This window comes from Pelodiscus sinensis, chromosome 13, assembly GCF_049634645.1.
Source record: "Pelodiscus sinensis isolate JC-2024 chromosome 13, ASM4963464v1, whole genome shotgun sequence".
Taxonomy (NCBI): Eukaryota; Metazoa; Chordata; order Testudines; family Trionychidae; genus Pelodiscus; species Pelodiscus sinensis.
The window spans coordinates 5,605,331-5,620,944 of NC_134723.1; the positions used below are offsets into that span (position 1 = coordinate 5,605,331).

At 40.5% G+C, this 15,614-nt stretch overlaps 1 long non-coding RNA gene across 2 annotated transcripts in view; it reads left to right on the forward strand.

Annotated features, from left to right (window-relative positions):
• The window catches only part of LOC112543768 (uncharacterized), a 79,891-nt gene that overhangs the window by 48,130 nt on the left and 16,147 nt on the right, over positions 1 to 15,614 (forward strand). The window contains exons 4-5 of one of the 2 annotated variants that reach the window (XR_003086993.2): positions 2,177 to 2,243; positions 3,145 to 3,396. The exons of the other annotated variant lie outside the window; for it this stretch is intronic. This is a non-coding gene — a long non-coding RNA (uncharacterized LOC112543768). Of the gene's footprint in view, positions 1 to 2,176; positions 2,244 to 3,144; positions 3,397 to 15,614 lie in introns of those variants that run through there. 2 annotated transcript variants of the gene reach the window in all.

The following is a 15,614-nucleotide window of genomic DNA, read 5'->3' on the forward strand; positions in this document are numbered from 1 at the left end:
TTATGCAGAAGATTGATGTGGCCACGATCGATCTTCCGGAGTTTGATTTAGCGAGTCTAGTTAAGACTCGTTAAATTGAACTCAGAGGGTGCCCCTGCCTCTGGCTGATACTCCTGCTTCAGTGAGGAGTAAGGGAAGCCATCGGTCTCCCGCTGTGGGGACAGCAGGGAAACTCGAAACAAGGTACGTAATTAACATAGCTAGAGTTGCATATCTTGATTCAACATTCCTTTTTCATGTAGACCTGGCCTTAGATTTTACCTTCTACTTCCACGTTAACTTTTGCTTGACTCCCGACTGGTGATCTTGCCCCTGATATGTTCTTCCCTTCATTGTTTCACTGTTTACTATGATAATTAGATGTACTATAATAGAAATTGCACCCTTTCTTTCCTGTAAAGCCTTTTTATAGCCTGTTTTCATTATTGTCCAGGCAAGGTGCCATCAGAAGCCTTTCACAATCTTGAGAAGTGCAACTTGCCTGTCAGATCCTATTTGCGTCTTGAAAATTTTACCGTCTGCAAATTATGGTGCAAATCAGCCTCCTTTCCCCATTACAGACAGAAGTTATGACTTACTTATAAAATATTTAAAAATAAAACTTTTAATTAGGCCTGATACTCTTTCAGTGCCTTGATTTCATTTTATCAGTTAATTTAATGCTCAAGAAAGTTGCCAGATTGGCAGCTTTAGAAAATTAAGTTTGTTTATCTACTGAGTAGGTCACAGCACAAACAGCACAGACTTTTCGCTACCGTCCTAGGAGTATGCCTCACTAACAATCCAGAGAGACCATCTTTAGGGAGTAAAATGATAGTTTAGTCTCTATGTACACACAGGCCCTGATCCAGCAAAGCACTTAAGTGAATGTATAATCCCATTGACTTCAACAGAACTACTTATGCACAGAAAGTTAAGTGTTTAAGTGACTTACTCCATTTGCACCACAATCCCTAGACTCTCGGAGACCTGATACATTCTAGTGCTAGTGTTTGTTGGTTGGAAGATGAACTGTTATCACCAGTTCAATCACAGGTGAGAAACAGCTACCCTAAAGCAACTATTTCTGGACCCTAGTAACTTGGAAATGAAAAATAGTACTTCCTGTCACCTCTCACCTAAGCCACCCAAATAAACTTAGTAACTTTGCACGAACCCAGGGAAATTTCTAGATTCTGTTTTAGCAAGCCATCAGTTGAAAATCACATTCTAACTTGACTTTTGTATCTGACATTTCAAATGGCTTTTATTAATGCTTGAGCTAATCTTTTCTTTGTGTGCTCTGAGAAGTACTGTGTATGTGAATGATTTTGTTTTACATGAAATAATCGTGGGTGTAGGAAAGGGAAGTGAGAAAATATTCTCTGTGTATTTCACACCTGAGAGCAAATGAAGGCTTTTCATTTTGCTAAAAGTAGATTATATAAATACCCCTCTCCTCAGGTCCTTTTCACAGCTTTTGATACTGTATGTCATCCTTGCCTAGAAATGAATGTCCTTTGAGGGCAACACTCAAAACCTGAGAAACTGTCCAGGAAAGGTATTTTAATTCAATGAAGAAATATGCTACACCGCTGTGTGTGCAATACCTGATTACTAGTGCAAGACTTCCGTGTTCAGTCCTCGGCCCCAAGCAACTGAGAGCTGCAGCAATAGTCAGTTAATACACACTCCAGGAACAAAACAGGAATTTATTCTGAGAGAATAAAGTAGCTTTTCTAACTAGTACTGTGTTGGGGAAATAGGCAACAAGGGTAAAGAATACAAATTAGAACTTTTAGAAATAGGATTCTACGTTGAAAAGTGAGAATGAACAAATGACATTAACTTATGCACCAGTTACTCGCTTGTGTCAATGGCTCCTGATAATTTCTGTCAGCACTCTGCCACCATCAGAGCTAAGCAGATATGACAAGCAGAAAACCCCTTGGCTCACGCAAGACCAACAGAATTGTTAAAGCATTGCCAACTTGCCGGACCATGTCAAGTGGGGTTGCGCAGGTGTAGCAGACGGCAAAATTTGGGCCCTGCCGAATCTTTGTTACTGGCGATGAACCATGATGAAGGAAGGAACTCAGTTTGACCTTGGATTTAGTTTGCAGGGATTTGCGTTAGTGGGGGGAAAAATCTCTCCTGGTACGTATTCCTGATCATATAACATAATCATTAATTAAAGATTGGGCCCGGAGAAGAGGAAGTGACCCAGGACTGAGCAGCAGAGCCAGGAAGCCACTCGAGGGTTGGTGAGTTACGGCAAACCCCACCAACCGGGCAGGAAAGCGTGTCCCTGCCCTTAGGGTCCTGGGTCGGGACCTGGAGAGAGGGTGGGCCCAGGTCCCCCTCTCCTCCATCCGTGGTAGAGACTAACCAAGCGGGACCGGGGCGAGCGCCCGGGGATCCGGCGCTTAAGGAGTACTGGGGGGGGGGGCACTCGAGATATTCGGTGGATGCCCAAAATGGGGCCGGACGCCCACCCCCTGATGATGACTCTGGGGTACACCCCATGACACACACCCCCAAAAGGCTGCTTGCATGCAGAAATGTCAGGAAAACTCACTGAAACCACTGGTTTGCCCTGGAAAAAACTGAAAATGTAGATGTTTCTCAAAGTTTCCCCTTTCTCTCCCAAAATATTCCATAGATTCAAGAAGCCTAATGAAAACATGGTGTTTCTTTTTAGCATATGTTCAACATGTCTCAGGTAGCATGTGATAGGGATTCATTACCAAATTTGATCTGCTTGTTGGATTGTTAGCTTCTCCAGCCCAAACCTGGTACTGATGGGGAATGCAACGTGAACATGCATTCATGACCCCTGGTCTATGAATGGCAAGCTAATAATAATGCTCAGATCCTAAAGAGCACTTTTCACTAGCAGATCTCAAAGCAATAATGTGGTTATCTACCTGATACTGACTGTTGGGCAACATCCCAAGCTATACAAATAGGAAAACAGGCAAGTTAGCAAAAACGAAGGTCTGTTTCTTATGTGGTGCTGAGTACCTATTCTCTGCACTTCGGCATTCAGTAACCTTTCAGTGTGGGTCCACATGTGTTTGCTTTCTAGGGCTAGGCTTTATACTAGGATGTGGAAGTATAAGAATTTGACCTAAACATTTACCTTAGCATTCTGCTTTATGATAGGACTGGCTATTTCTCGCAACACAAATGGAATCTGCAGTCTACTGAAAAACAAGCAAACAAAAACCTTCAGAATATGACTGAATATGACCTTCAGAATGACTGAATATGGCCCATCCTAGATGCTACAAGAAGGTTTCTCAATCTCCTTTTTTTAATCAGTGAAAATCATTCTAACCATTTGGGTAGAATTATCAATCCCCAACCTTCAAATCATGAGGAATTTTTCCAAAAGCATGAGATTATCTATTAAATCATGAGGGTTTTAAAAATAAATACATGATTTTTATTTGTTTTCTGGTTTTAGGACCTTAGGGCTCATGTTTCATGATTTTCTTTACAACTGCAAGGGATAGAGAATTCCTTTTTAAATTGCAGATTTTCATGTATTCACATGACTGTTGGAGCTACAGCTTAAGGAAAACAGAAATCAGCTTGAGATTCATGGATTTAGATTTCTAAGAGCCTACATAGCTATTATATAGAAGACTTTGGCTTCTAGGTCTGTTAGGCCGCGTTTTTGAAATTACCACATTTGTGCCTTAGTTTTCCATCTGTAAAGCAGAATTAATTATAATTTACATTTTCCCATCCATTATCTGTTTTATCTATTCAGTTTCTAACTTTCGGAAATAGGGACCATTTCTAATTATGTGTATGTACAGAATTTAGCACAATGTGACCGTTTCCTAAGTTGAGTTTGTCAGCACTACCATTATTGTCATAATTTCTATGCCAAGACATAGTGGTAATAGGTTGAGCTCAGCCCCACAAGGAAAGTGAGATTCTTGAAAGCATTTTTCTCTGTGGCCTATAAGTAAAGGATATCACAATGGATCTTAAAAAAACCCAAACCTGTTAAGAGTCTAATGTTGCCATATCTCATGATTTGATAATTAGCAGTATTGTGAGGTATCTATGTGAGTTAGGTTTCTAAGTACATACGTGATGTCTGAAAACGGGGATCTGGGTAGTCACTTAGGCATATTAGAAAATATAGGTGAGACAGGTTAAGTGATTTGCCCAAGATTACACAGGGAGTCTGTGGCAGAACTGATGAATGGAACCTAGATGGACAGCACCCAACCCCAATGCATTCACCACCACACCTTTCTCCTTCTTGCCTATCTTGTAACTCACCGTGCTCCACTCCTAGGACTTGCCTCCTCCTGAACTAGATCTTGTAAAATGAAGACAGTACTGCAGGGACAATTTTTCTTGAAGATTACAAGGAAAACTTGAAACAATAGATTAGGCTCCAGCTGGCCAACGCCATGTTAATACATTGTCATCTGAACAACACAGACAGTGGCTGTGGCATGAATATAGCGAGTGCCAGCAGGAAGATTGTTTGCATGAATTATTTAATATGGTGGTGCTTTAGGACAAATATTACCCAGCTGATGAGCTAACAGAGCTTGTTAGCACTGTGTCAGGATAGAAGTTCATTATGAAATGAATGCAATTCCAAAACATCTATTTACGTGGCGAGTGAAAAATACTGAGCTGAATAGCATCACTACAAACATTCATTTCTCTTTATAATAGCAAATCCCATGATGGCAAGAAACCTCATAAAACTGGCAATGTGGGAAAAATTACAGGTTGAGGCACCCAAGAAGTTTCATTTTGACTTTTTTTTAAAATACTTATTTTTTTTTATTTTGACCATCCCTCCCTCCAAATCATTAGCTTAAATGTCTAAACAAAAAGAATTTTTGAAGTGAAAAAAGAAGGAATTTGTCATATTTTTCATTTGGAAAATGTTGAAATGAGGCATTGTAATGATTTTGAAACTTTTTTCTAAAATTGTTTTAAAATGGGGAATTTGATCTTTCTCCACAGCCAGTTTTGATTTCAACCAATCAGCATTTTTCAAGAAGAAACACTTCATAAAAAAACATTTGCTGACTCTACTGGTAACCCTTTTATCAAATCTTACTACTATGGTATAGTCTCATGCAATCAGGAAGACATTGATTATTCCTGTTCGTGGAATATTGATGGCCCCTACTTCCTATTCTAATAGGTTACTTATTACACCTTCTCCACGTTCGTTTAATAGCCTAGTACCTGATGACATACCAGAGATAGTCATAATGATAAACAAAGGATATGAAATAATCAATGTAATACTCCCTACGAACTGCTTCACAAACAATTTACCCAGCATCTCCAATAAAGCCTATTCATTGAACAACAAATACATCCATAAGGACTACAATCTGTTTTGAAAATCTGTACAAACAGTACAAAAGACCTGATGCCTTTTCCGCACAGGCTCTCATGCCCTTCCCTCACCTGCTTCCCAAGCTACTTGTCTCTCATTCAAATTGCTCTGAAGACTCACTTCTTATATGTATGCTTATAATTTTTGCAGTTGACATGAAGCCAGGAGGGGTTTCAAGCACTTTGAAAATCAGGATTAGAATTGAAAAGAACCATGATACATCATAGAATTGGTCTGAAATTGAGAAGGTTAAATTCAATGAAGATAAATGAAAAGCATTTAGGACAGAAAAATCAAATACAAAAATACAAATACTGGGTAGGTAATAGTACTGCAGGAAAGGATCTGAGAGGTATAGTGGGTCACAAACCAAATGAGCCAATAACATACTGCAGTTGATAAAAAAAAATAAGTATCATTCTGTAGTGTATTTACAGGAGTGCGGTACCTAAAACATTAGGTCTTTGCTTGATTCTAATGAGGCTTTAGCAGGTATATTTGGCTGGGGATGCACTAGATGATTTTCTGGGGTTCCTTCCGGCCCTACATTCCTATGATTTTTGAAGAAGATCCCCATAGGATGTGAGATGATCAAAACAACAAAAAGTAATGGGACAACCAAGATGTACAAATGACTTGCTGAGAAACAACATTTTTTTAATCTTTCATTTTTTCTTTCATCTCCAGGACCATTATTTTTATTTATTTGAGAGTCCTATTAGTTATTTCAAATTTAGCTCTCATTCTACAATGTCACCTGTGTCAGCACATCTCTGCCACCCATTTCACACTGGTTTTGCCCACAGGGATAAATTGTAGGATTGGGGCTTTTAATTGGCAGTCTTTGTTTACTTCTGTGAAGGCTTCTAACACTTGAAAAAAAACCCTACCACCACCACTACAACATCAAGACAGTCACACTAGCGCTACTGTTATCCCAGATAACGTCTACTTCTAGGGGATACTGGAAGTTTTCAACTGAGTAAAATAATATATAGTTATAAACAACATGGAGTCCTGTGGAACCTTAAAGATTAACACATTTATGTCAGCATAAGCTTTCACACGCTGGAGCCCACTTCATCAGATGTGTGGAGTAGAAACTTCAGTTTGGCAGGGATATATACACAAATGCAAAGATGGGAATATTACAACACTATGGGTATGTCTAGACTACATGCCTCTGGCGACAGAGGCATGTAGATTAGGCTACCTGGCATAGGAAAATGAAGCGACGATTTAAGTAATCACCGCTTCATTTAAATTTAAATGGCTGCCACGCTGTGCCGATCAGCTGTTTGTTGGTTCAGCGCGCTAGTCTGGACGCTCCGCAGTCAACATCAAAGGCATTGTCGACCTCCCCGGTATGTCTCGTGGGATGAGGTTTACTTGGGAGGTCGACAAATGCCTTTGATGTTGACCAGACTAGAGCGCTGAGACTAGAACGCTGATGCCTTTGATGTCGACCGACAAACAGCTGATCGGCACAGCACGGCAGCCATTTAAATGTAAATGAAGCGGCGACTATTTAAATCGTCACTTTATTTTCTATGCCGGGTAGCCTAATCTACATTCCTCTGTCGCCAGAGGCATGTAGTCCAGACATACTCTGTGTGGAGCAACAGAGCTAACAAGGCCAGTTCCATCAGAATGGATATAGCCAACTCCCAGCTATGGGTGAGAAGGTGAGAATACCAAAATGGGAGAAATCACTTTTTGTAGTAAGCTAGCTACTGCCAATTTCTATTCAGAGACTGCCAAACTGAAGTTTCCACTTCATGCCTCTGATGAAGTGGGCCCCAGCCCATGAAAGTTAATGCCAAAATAAATGTGTTAGTTTTAAGGTGCCACAGGCCTCATTGTTTTTGCTGACACAAACTAACACAGCTAGCCCACTGAAATATACAGGTATAACACTTAAGAGACAGGCACCCCAAACAGTAGGAACTGCCAAGTCGGGACTCTTGAAAGAAAAATCAAACAACATACACGCAACCATCAAATTGCATTTAATAAGACACCAAGAAAAACTATCACCCACATGTCACAGTAATAGCCTAGCTTTGCAGCATTTAGAGTGAATGATGGCTTGATGTGTTTGTTAATGTATGTCAAATGTGGCTAATGGACTTGTAGTTTTTAAACCCATGGACAGGCAATCAGAACTTCTGGGTTCAATTATTTGCTTTTTTTGACCATGTTTTTCATATTTAGATGTGAAATGATTATATGTAACTTGTCCATTTTACAGAGGTGTTGCAAGGCTTAAATAATTATATATCCTTTTCAGATCATCACGTAAAAACTTCTATGCAAGCACATTTTTTATGATCAGATGCATAAAAAATTACCACCTTTTTATGGACTGACATCTACTTTCCCTATCAAATTAGATAAGATATTTCTGCACTGAATTAGCTATAGAATTTTCATGTATGTTTCTTAACTTGAGGATACAAGAAATGTGAATAAAGGTGTATCCTGGTAAACATTAATTCCGATAGTGTTTTTTTTGTGACAGTATGCACCAGTACGGCGTACTGGCACCTTTTTTTGGGAGCACTCATGCCGTACTGCTTCCACCGGCATAGCCCCCAAGTGACCTGGGGAGCACTCGCACTGCACCGGTATTTTCTAAATAAAGACATATTTCTGCTTTTCTCAGGCCCGGCTCGGTGTCCGACGGAAGCCCGCTCGGAACATGCGGCAATGAAAGGGGCCGTGACCACATTTCGGCCCCGACCTCCCGAATCCCTCCTCCCCCCAGTCTCCCGGGTTACTCCCCGGCGCTTTTTTCTTTTTTTTTGCTCTGCAAATTTTTATCAAAAAAGCACCGAATTCAGTTATTAATGAACTTTTCTCATTGCCCTTTCAACACTTCTCAACAATATGGGGGCAAATATAGTTCTCAAATATCTAACATGTTAAGCATGTAAGAAAAACAATTTTTCAGGGTGAATCCCCTATTTGAATTAGGAGAGAGAGTGCATATGGTAATCAAGAGAGGGGTAAAGAATGGGTCATAGTTACTAGTTGAGAAATCAGCAATCATTTTACAAGTTTCCTGTGAATTGTTTAAAAACCATTTCTTGGAGTACATGGAGAGCTAATGGGCCGCACTTCTGTACCTTTGACTAGGATGGGAGCAATGACAACTTTTTCTATGGGTAATTTGCATTTAATACAGTTCTGGAGGAGCATGACACATAGTTTATAAAACAAATCTTCCCCATCCACTTCCATTCATACGTAAGTGACTACAATTATCATTACAATGAAGAACCACATAAGTTCATGCTGTCTACATGTCAATTCTCTTCAAACCCTTTGTTTTGGTGTTTGTTCACTTATCTTCCTTGCTAGGTAAAGTGACTAAAACTAGGCAAAGAGGAAACCGAGCAGAAAAGTATGGAGAGAAGTAGGATGGCAAACCACCCAGTAAAAGCCAATAGACGTAAGACAAAAATTCATGTCTTTTTAGCTTCAAACATAGATGCCATCAATTTGGGTGTGTCTCCGTCTATTAAAGACACATTCAAATGAAAGGATTGGTTTTGTGTGTGTCAAAAATAGGATTACTTGCAGAGAAAAAGTAATACTTTCACTTTTAAAAGAAGCACATATGGCAATGTTAATTTTAATCACTTTCTATATAAGAGTAAAACTTTCAGCACTTCCTTCCTTACTGTTTCCTAATTGGCAAAAGCTGGAAAACAGTCACAAAGTATGAGTCTCCCTCTTCCTTTTCCCCCCACCCCACCCTTTTTGATTCATTTCAGACTTTTGCTTATTGGGAAACAAATCAGCTACAAGTTGGGAAAGAATTAGAAAGTGGGAAAACAGTTTTTTTTAATGTATCCTGTCCCCATTTTCCCATAGGAAAAGTTTCTTTCCAACAGGAACATTCCTTTTTTTTCTGTAAAAATTCCCATGGGAATTTTTTTAAATTTTCCAACCAGCTTTATCCAGTGCTATTTGCTCTCCCTTGAGGCACAGCTGGCTTGTATCTTTGCCATGCTGCTTTCTAGTTCCTTTTACATGTTGGATGCTCAAGTCACTGGTTTTATAGTCCCTTTTATTTCAACTGGTATTTTCAGGGGCTGGGTTACCACACCAATTATCATTTTCCACATCTTTATTGACAAGTGGAGAAGGTTATCCATAGGGATTGGGTACTTCCACTGTCTTTCATCACCAGTGGCAGGTGAGAGAACTAAACAGGAGTTCAGCGGATGCTCCTTCCTTGACCCCCTCCTAGATTCCTGGCTTTGCTCTAAGAAATCTGACATATCCATATTTTATCAAAAGAGAGAGGAAAAAATGAATGGCAGAAAAGACAGCTGGCTCCTCCGATGTTTTGTTCTCTTCTGGGCAGCCATTCCATGCTGTGATATAATTTTTCAAAAGCTGGCTACTGCTGCTCTAAGAATAAGGGTAAGGAACTTGTATAGATCTCAGCTGTGAGGAGGGCAACTGTTTGGATAGACGAGGGGCTCTTCGCTCCTATAAGATCCTGTCATTTCATAGACACAGCTACAAGCAAATCCCAGCACATGGGCTGGCCTGTCTCGAGAGTCATCTACCTTGAAAAGCTAAACAGTTTTTGGGTTTTCAAACTGCTCGTGTATCTATCACAGGAAAGAAAAGGCCAGGCATGCCTGGCATTGTGTATCGTCTACCTGGTTAAAGCATATGCAAATACCTTCCTTTTATGATCCTTTTTGCCTAATATTGAGTGCTCTCAATCTGCTCTTTCCCACACCGTTTTCAGGCTACCCTCCAGCTTCAGGCAATCACACTCAAAGGGAAACTTATGATCCAGCTGGTTAGTAGTTGCCTATTGGTCCACTTCTCCCACAAGCGTATTTCTTCTGTCTGCCACCCTTTTTTGGATGGAATGTGCTCCTTAACTAATTCTTAGAGCCACTACCCTGTTTTCCTTTGAATCACATTTTAAATTCCACTGGCTCCATGATGCCTTTTGAGAATAACTTAGTAGATGGCCAGTAGGGATCAGTGAGACCTATTTTATTCACTTGCCAATTTATGTCTCATAATTAAAACCCCCATCTACCTCAATGATGCCATAAGAACGGCCATACTGAGTCAGACCAAAGGACCATCCAGACCAGTAGCCTGTCTGCCAACAGTGGCCAATGCCATGTGCCCCAGAGGCAGTGAACAGAACAGGTAAACATCAAGTGATCCCTCTCCTGTCATTCACTTCCAGCCTCTGACAAACAGAGGCTAGGGACACCATTCCTACCCATCCTGGCTAATAGCCATTGATGGGCCTAACTTTCCTGAATTTATCAAGTTCTTTTTAGAGCCCTGTTAAAGTCCTGGTCTTCACAACATCCTCTGACAAGGAGTTCCACAGGTTGTCTGTGTGCCGCATGAAGAAAAACTTCCCTTTGTTTGCGTTTAACCTGCTACCTATTAATTTCATTTGGTGACCTCTAGTTCTTATGTTATGGGAACAAGTACATAATTTTTCCTTATTCACTTTCTCCACACCAGTCATGATTATATAGAACTTTATCCTATGCACCCTTAGACTGGGACTTTTCAGCTTAGAAAAGAGGAGACATTTAATCTCTCTTCATATGGCACCCTTACCAAACCCCTAAACCACCTGACTATGCTCTTAGCTAGACCTATGTAGGAACATGTTCCTATTACTGTTATCCTGATCTAACCCTCTTCCCCCAATCACACCCACTTGTTTGCATATCAGCAAGTAAGAGAAGGGACTATCTATTGCACTATTTTTGTCCAGTGCCATATGGTTACATGGCAAGAAGTTATTCATTTCAGAAAATGGAAACAACCACCCAACTGAAACCAACAGAAAGAAGCCTAAAGTGAAGCAGAAAGTACTTTGGTAAAATATAGCTAGATGGAAATTAGAAAGGCAAAGAGGGAAACTGAAAATCATGTTGCCAAAGATACAACCCCCCCCCCAATAAAATCTTTATAAATATCAGAAGCTGGAAATCTGGGAGAGAATTTATGGGTCAGGTGAGCTACCTGAAGTAAAGAGAGCAGTTCAAAAGAATAGGGACGTTGGGGAAAAGATGGTGTAGCGTTTACTATATTCTCCTCTTTGATTGAGGCGTGAAATCTCTTTTATGCACATATAATAATAATGATGATAATACTTTGCACTTCAAAAGCTATTTCTATCCAAGGATCTGAAAGATTAATGAATTAGACTTCACAAAACCTATGCTAGTTAGGGTTGAATTGATCATAGTATTTACACTGGCATGCACATCTTTCTTTTTTATAATAATTTAACTGCAAAGTTTATATTTTAATATTCACTAAACTACAAAGACGACGGAATTATAACCATTATGGGTCAAATCCTGCTTCCCTCACTCATGCTAAAAGAGCAGCACGAGTTGATCTTATCTGTTTCCTGTAAGAAGTAGCAACATGTTTAAATGACTGAGTTCTGGAGGTATTATTTGTGCTGATGAAAATGTTCCTTTCTCTCTGAAATCCTCATGCACAGCATTCTTCTTTGTCTCAGTCTCTATGTATTGTTTTGATATCTATTTCTGCTGCTTCTCCTTTTACCCGATAAGGGCTAGGGCAGGTGAGAACGGTACTCTTCCTCTATCATTTTTTATTAGCTACTCTGATTTTTCTTTCTGAGCTGTAAGAATTCCAAAAGCTACCGTGTGTCTGTCAGGGATGTGCTGCAGCACACAAATCAATATTCATGCTGGGGCTGCTCAGAGCGCAACTGTAACACGATGATCCTGAAATGGAGCTAGAAAATATGTATTAGTGTGTGATGGTCTGTTGTGTCCCCACCAATCAAACCATATGCTTGCCATCCTCTCTCAAGCTCCAAACTCATGAATCAGCTCATCTTGGGAAGGAACTACAGACTGCTCTTTACTGCATGATCAAGGTTCTTTTATTCATTACAGGTCTACTGAGTGTTTTCTTTCTTGAGTGTTTAGTTCCTCTGGGACATTCAAACTCCTGTGAACCACTTAATGAAAATGTAAAGGACAGGAGGAGAGGATGTGGTCTGCAGAGACCTGCCCTGACTAACCTTGGGAAAAGCCATGCATCACAAATCCTAATCCCCTTTCTAAAACAAAGGGAGATGTGGTCCCTAATATTTCTTCTGTTCCAAATGGTGATCCAATTCTGTCCTACTTATTCAGGTACATTTCCCAGTTTAAGAAATGATTACTCACCTGTGCAATATTAACTGTGGTTCTTTCAGCTACATGCCCCTACGGATTGGCCATTTCCCATAGCAGTGTCCATGCGGCCTGTGCATGTGCGTTAGTCAGTCTTGTGCTGAGGGAAGTGGCAACCTAGGCTATGTCTAGACTGCAAGCCTCTTTCAAAAGAGGCTCTTTCAAAAGATACTTTCGAAAGAGCCTCTTTCGAAAGAGAGCGTCTAGACTGCACGCAGAACTTTCGAAAGAGCAAGCCACTTTTTCGAAAGAAAGCACCCAGTGAGTCTGGATGCTCTCTTTCGAAGAAGCCCTCTTTACATTCAAGAACGCCTTCTTTCGAAAGAAGCACTTTTGAAAGAAGGCGTTCTTCCTCGTGAAATGAGGTTTACCGCCGTCGAAAGAAAAGCCGTGTTCTTTCGATTTAATTTCGAAAGAACGCGGCTGCAGTCTAGACGCAGATGAAGTTTTTTTGAAAAAACCCCTGAGTCTGGACACAGCCCTAGAGTTTTAAAGGTAGAATCTTTACCTGTTGAACCTTGGGCACTTTTTTGAAGGCTTCAAGAGGCATCCTGTATCTTCCTCAGGGGGGCCTTAGAACTGTGGGACTCCAGGACAGCAAAAATTTGCTTGGGGGCCAACATTCATAAGGAAGAGCAGCTTTATTTTTCTACTTTTCCTACCTCTTGTTTTTAATGCCAGACAAAATTGCACTTTTGAGTGATGTTCAGCTCTCCAAGGCAACAGAGAATGCAGAAAGGCCGTTGTTAACCAGGATCACCTTCCAACCGTGACACACAGCATTGGAAGACAAGACAACCAGGCATCACCTTCTAACTGAAAAAAAAAAATAATCAGAACAATCTAAAAACTATCTAAATAGGAGAGGAAAGAAATATTTTTGTTTCTCAAAAATAGAAGGAAGTTTCTTTAATTCTATCTACTAACTATGGAAAAACTAACTACCACTATTAGAAAAAGAGAAAATTAAGTTGAGGAATCAGCCTCAGAGTGTTCATAGGCTTACCCCAAACTCTATGGCTTTTCAAAAATAAGTAGCTGGACAAACTACCACTAGGATCACTACATCGCACCAAATGGGTCTGCTCAGCCCAGAATCCTTCCTCAGGCAGTAGCAAATTCCTTCCATTTCAGAGGCAGAAAAACAAAGCAGAGAACATAATGGTGCAATAGTGAGAAAGTTTGAAGAAAGAAGATCCCTTCCTGACCCCACAGCTTATTCACCTGTCAGCTTGCCACGTACCATGAGATTGATCGCCCCTCTGTTGGTTTGTCTTCTATAAATAGGTCACAAACTTCCTTTGAAAATCCAGCTAAAGTGCCAGGGACCCACACGCTTTGCTCAGACACCATATTATTAATGGGTAATTGGGCAGAGAGGTGCCAGATTACGATCTCACATACACCAGGGTAAACTCTAAGGGTATGTCTAGATTGCATCCCTCTGTCGGCAGAGGGATGCAGATTAGGCAGGTCAACATTGCAAACGAGGTAGAGATTTAAATATCCCATGCCTAATTTATATAAAAATGACCACCGCCTTATGCCTCCTGCAAGGAAGTTTACGGGATCTGTCGAAAAAGGCTTTCTTTCTTGACAGATCCCCTGCCTCTTTTTGCCGACAAAGTGCTGAGTCCGCAAAACGCGATGGCCATTTTTATGCAAATTAGGCACGGGATATTTAAATCCCTGCCTCATTAACAATATCAACCTGCCTAATCTGCATCCCTCTGCTAACAGAGGGATGCAATCTAGACATACCCTAAGGGTACATTTACACTGCGGCACTATTTTAGGATACTTCTGATATTCCAAAATGGCTATTCTGCATCTTGACACCACACCCGTTATTTTGAAATATCTTTCGAAATAATGGGCATGCTATTCTGACTAAACCTCATTCCACGAGGCGTACGGGACATATCAGATTAGTGGTTCATTTCAAACTTTGCAAAATAAGCCATTTTGAAATAAGCTACACAATTTGGGGTGTAGATGCACCCCAAGAGTAATCTGTGAACTCCAGTGGAATTACTTTGGTTTACTCTGGTATGACAGAGATCTGTCTCTTTGGCTTACACTGCTATGAGAGAATCCAATTCTTGGAGTGTCATAAATGATTCCTGACGTGTCCCAAAAGGGGAGCACCAGTGCTTATGTCTAAACATGGTTCCTCTTCTTAAACGGGCAGAACCGTGGAATGAATTATTGCTGTTGCCTCTCACATCTGAACCTATGAGAGCTGCTAAATGATGCAGACTGGGTAAATATGGGGCACATCACTTAAATGAGAGGCGCAGCAATGGCAGTGCAGCCGTGATGGGAGGTGAATATAATGATAGTGCTACTGATGAGCGGATTAATTTATTTAGCAGGTTAGTAATTTAGAACAGTAATGAAGAGTCATCTATTTGTTGTCTAAATCCTATCATCTGTCACCTGCAGAGACAGCTTGACTTGTCCTAAGCACCGGGCCTGCTGTTCGCCTGTTAATGATTTCATAGTTCATTTTGGGCCCCTGTTTTTGGTTACATAACTTCATATGATGACTAGAAAACAAAAAGCAAATAAACCAGCAGCAGCCAGAACTCTGTCGTAAAGGCCCTCTAGCCAAAAGTGTCATTTTGTCACTGCTACTCTGGCCGATTAATGTAATTTTCAATTACATTTAATGAACTGCTCTATTTGGTCATCACTAGATCTTAAGTATCTTCTTCTCTCTTGACTTAAAACGGAGCATTATTGGGAAATTGTTGCCCTTTCTAGGAGGAGTTGAGTCTATTGTCTGTCTTTAATAGGTTGCTTTGAAGTCCTAGAACTTTTCATTTGGCCGTTTTTCTATAGAACTTGTTTTTTTTGTTACTGGTTTGCCTTATGTGGGGTGCCCAAAGACAGCATAGGATCTCATCTGCGCTCTTACAGTTTGGGACCTTGAATCCTTTCAGGAAGCCAAAGAGTGAGAAAAAACCTGTTGTGTGGGGAAGGATTCCAGAATTTGGGCCCTTCCTTTGCAACTG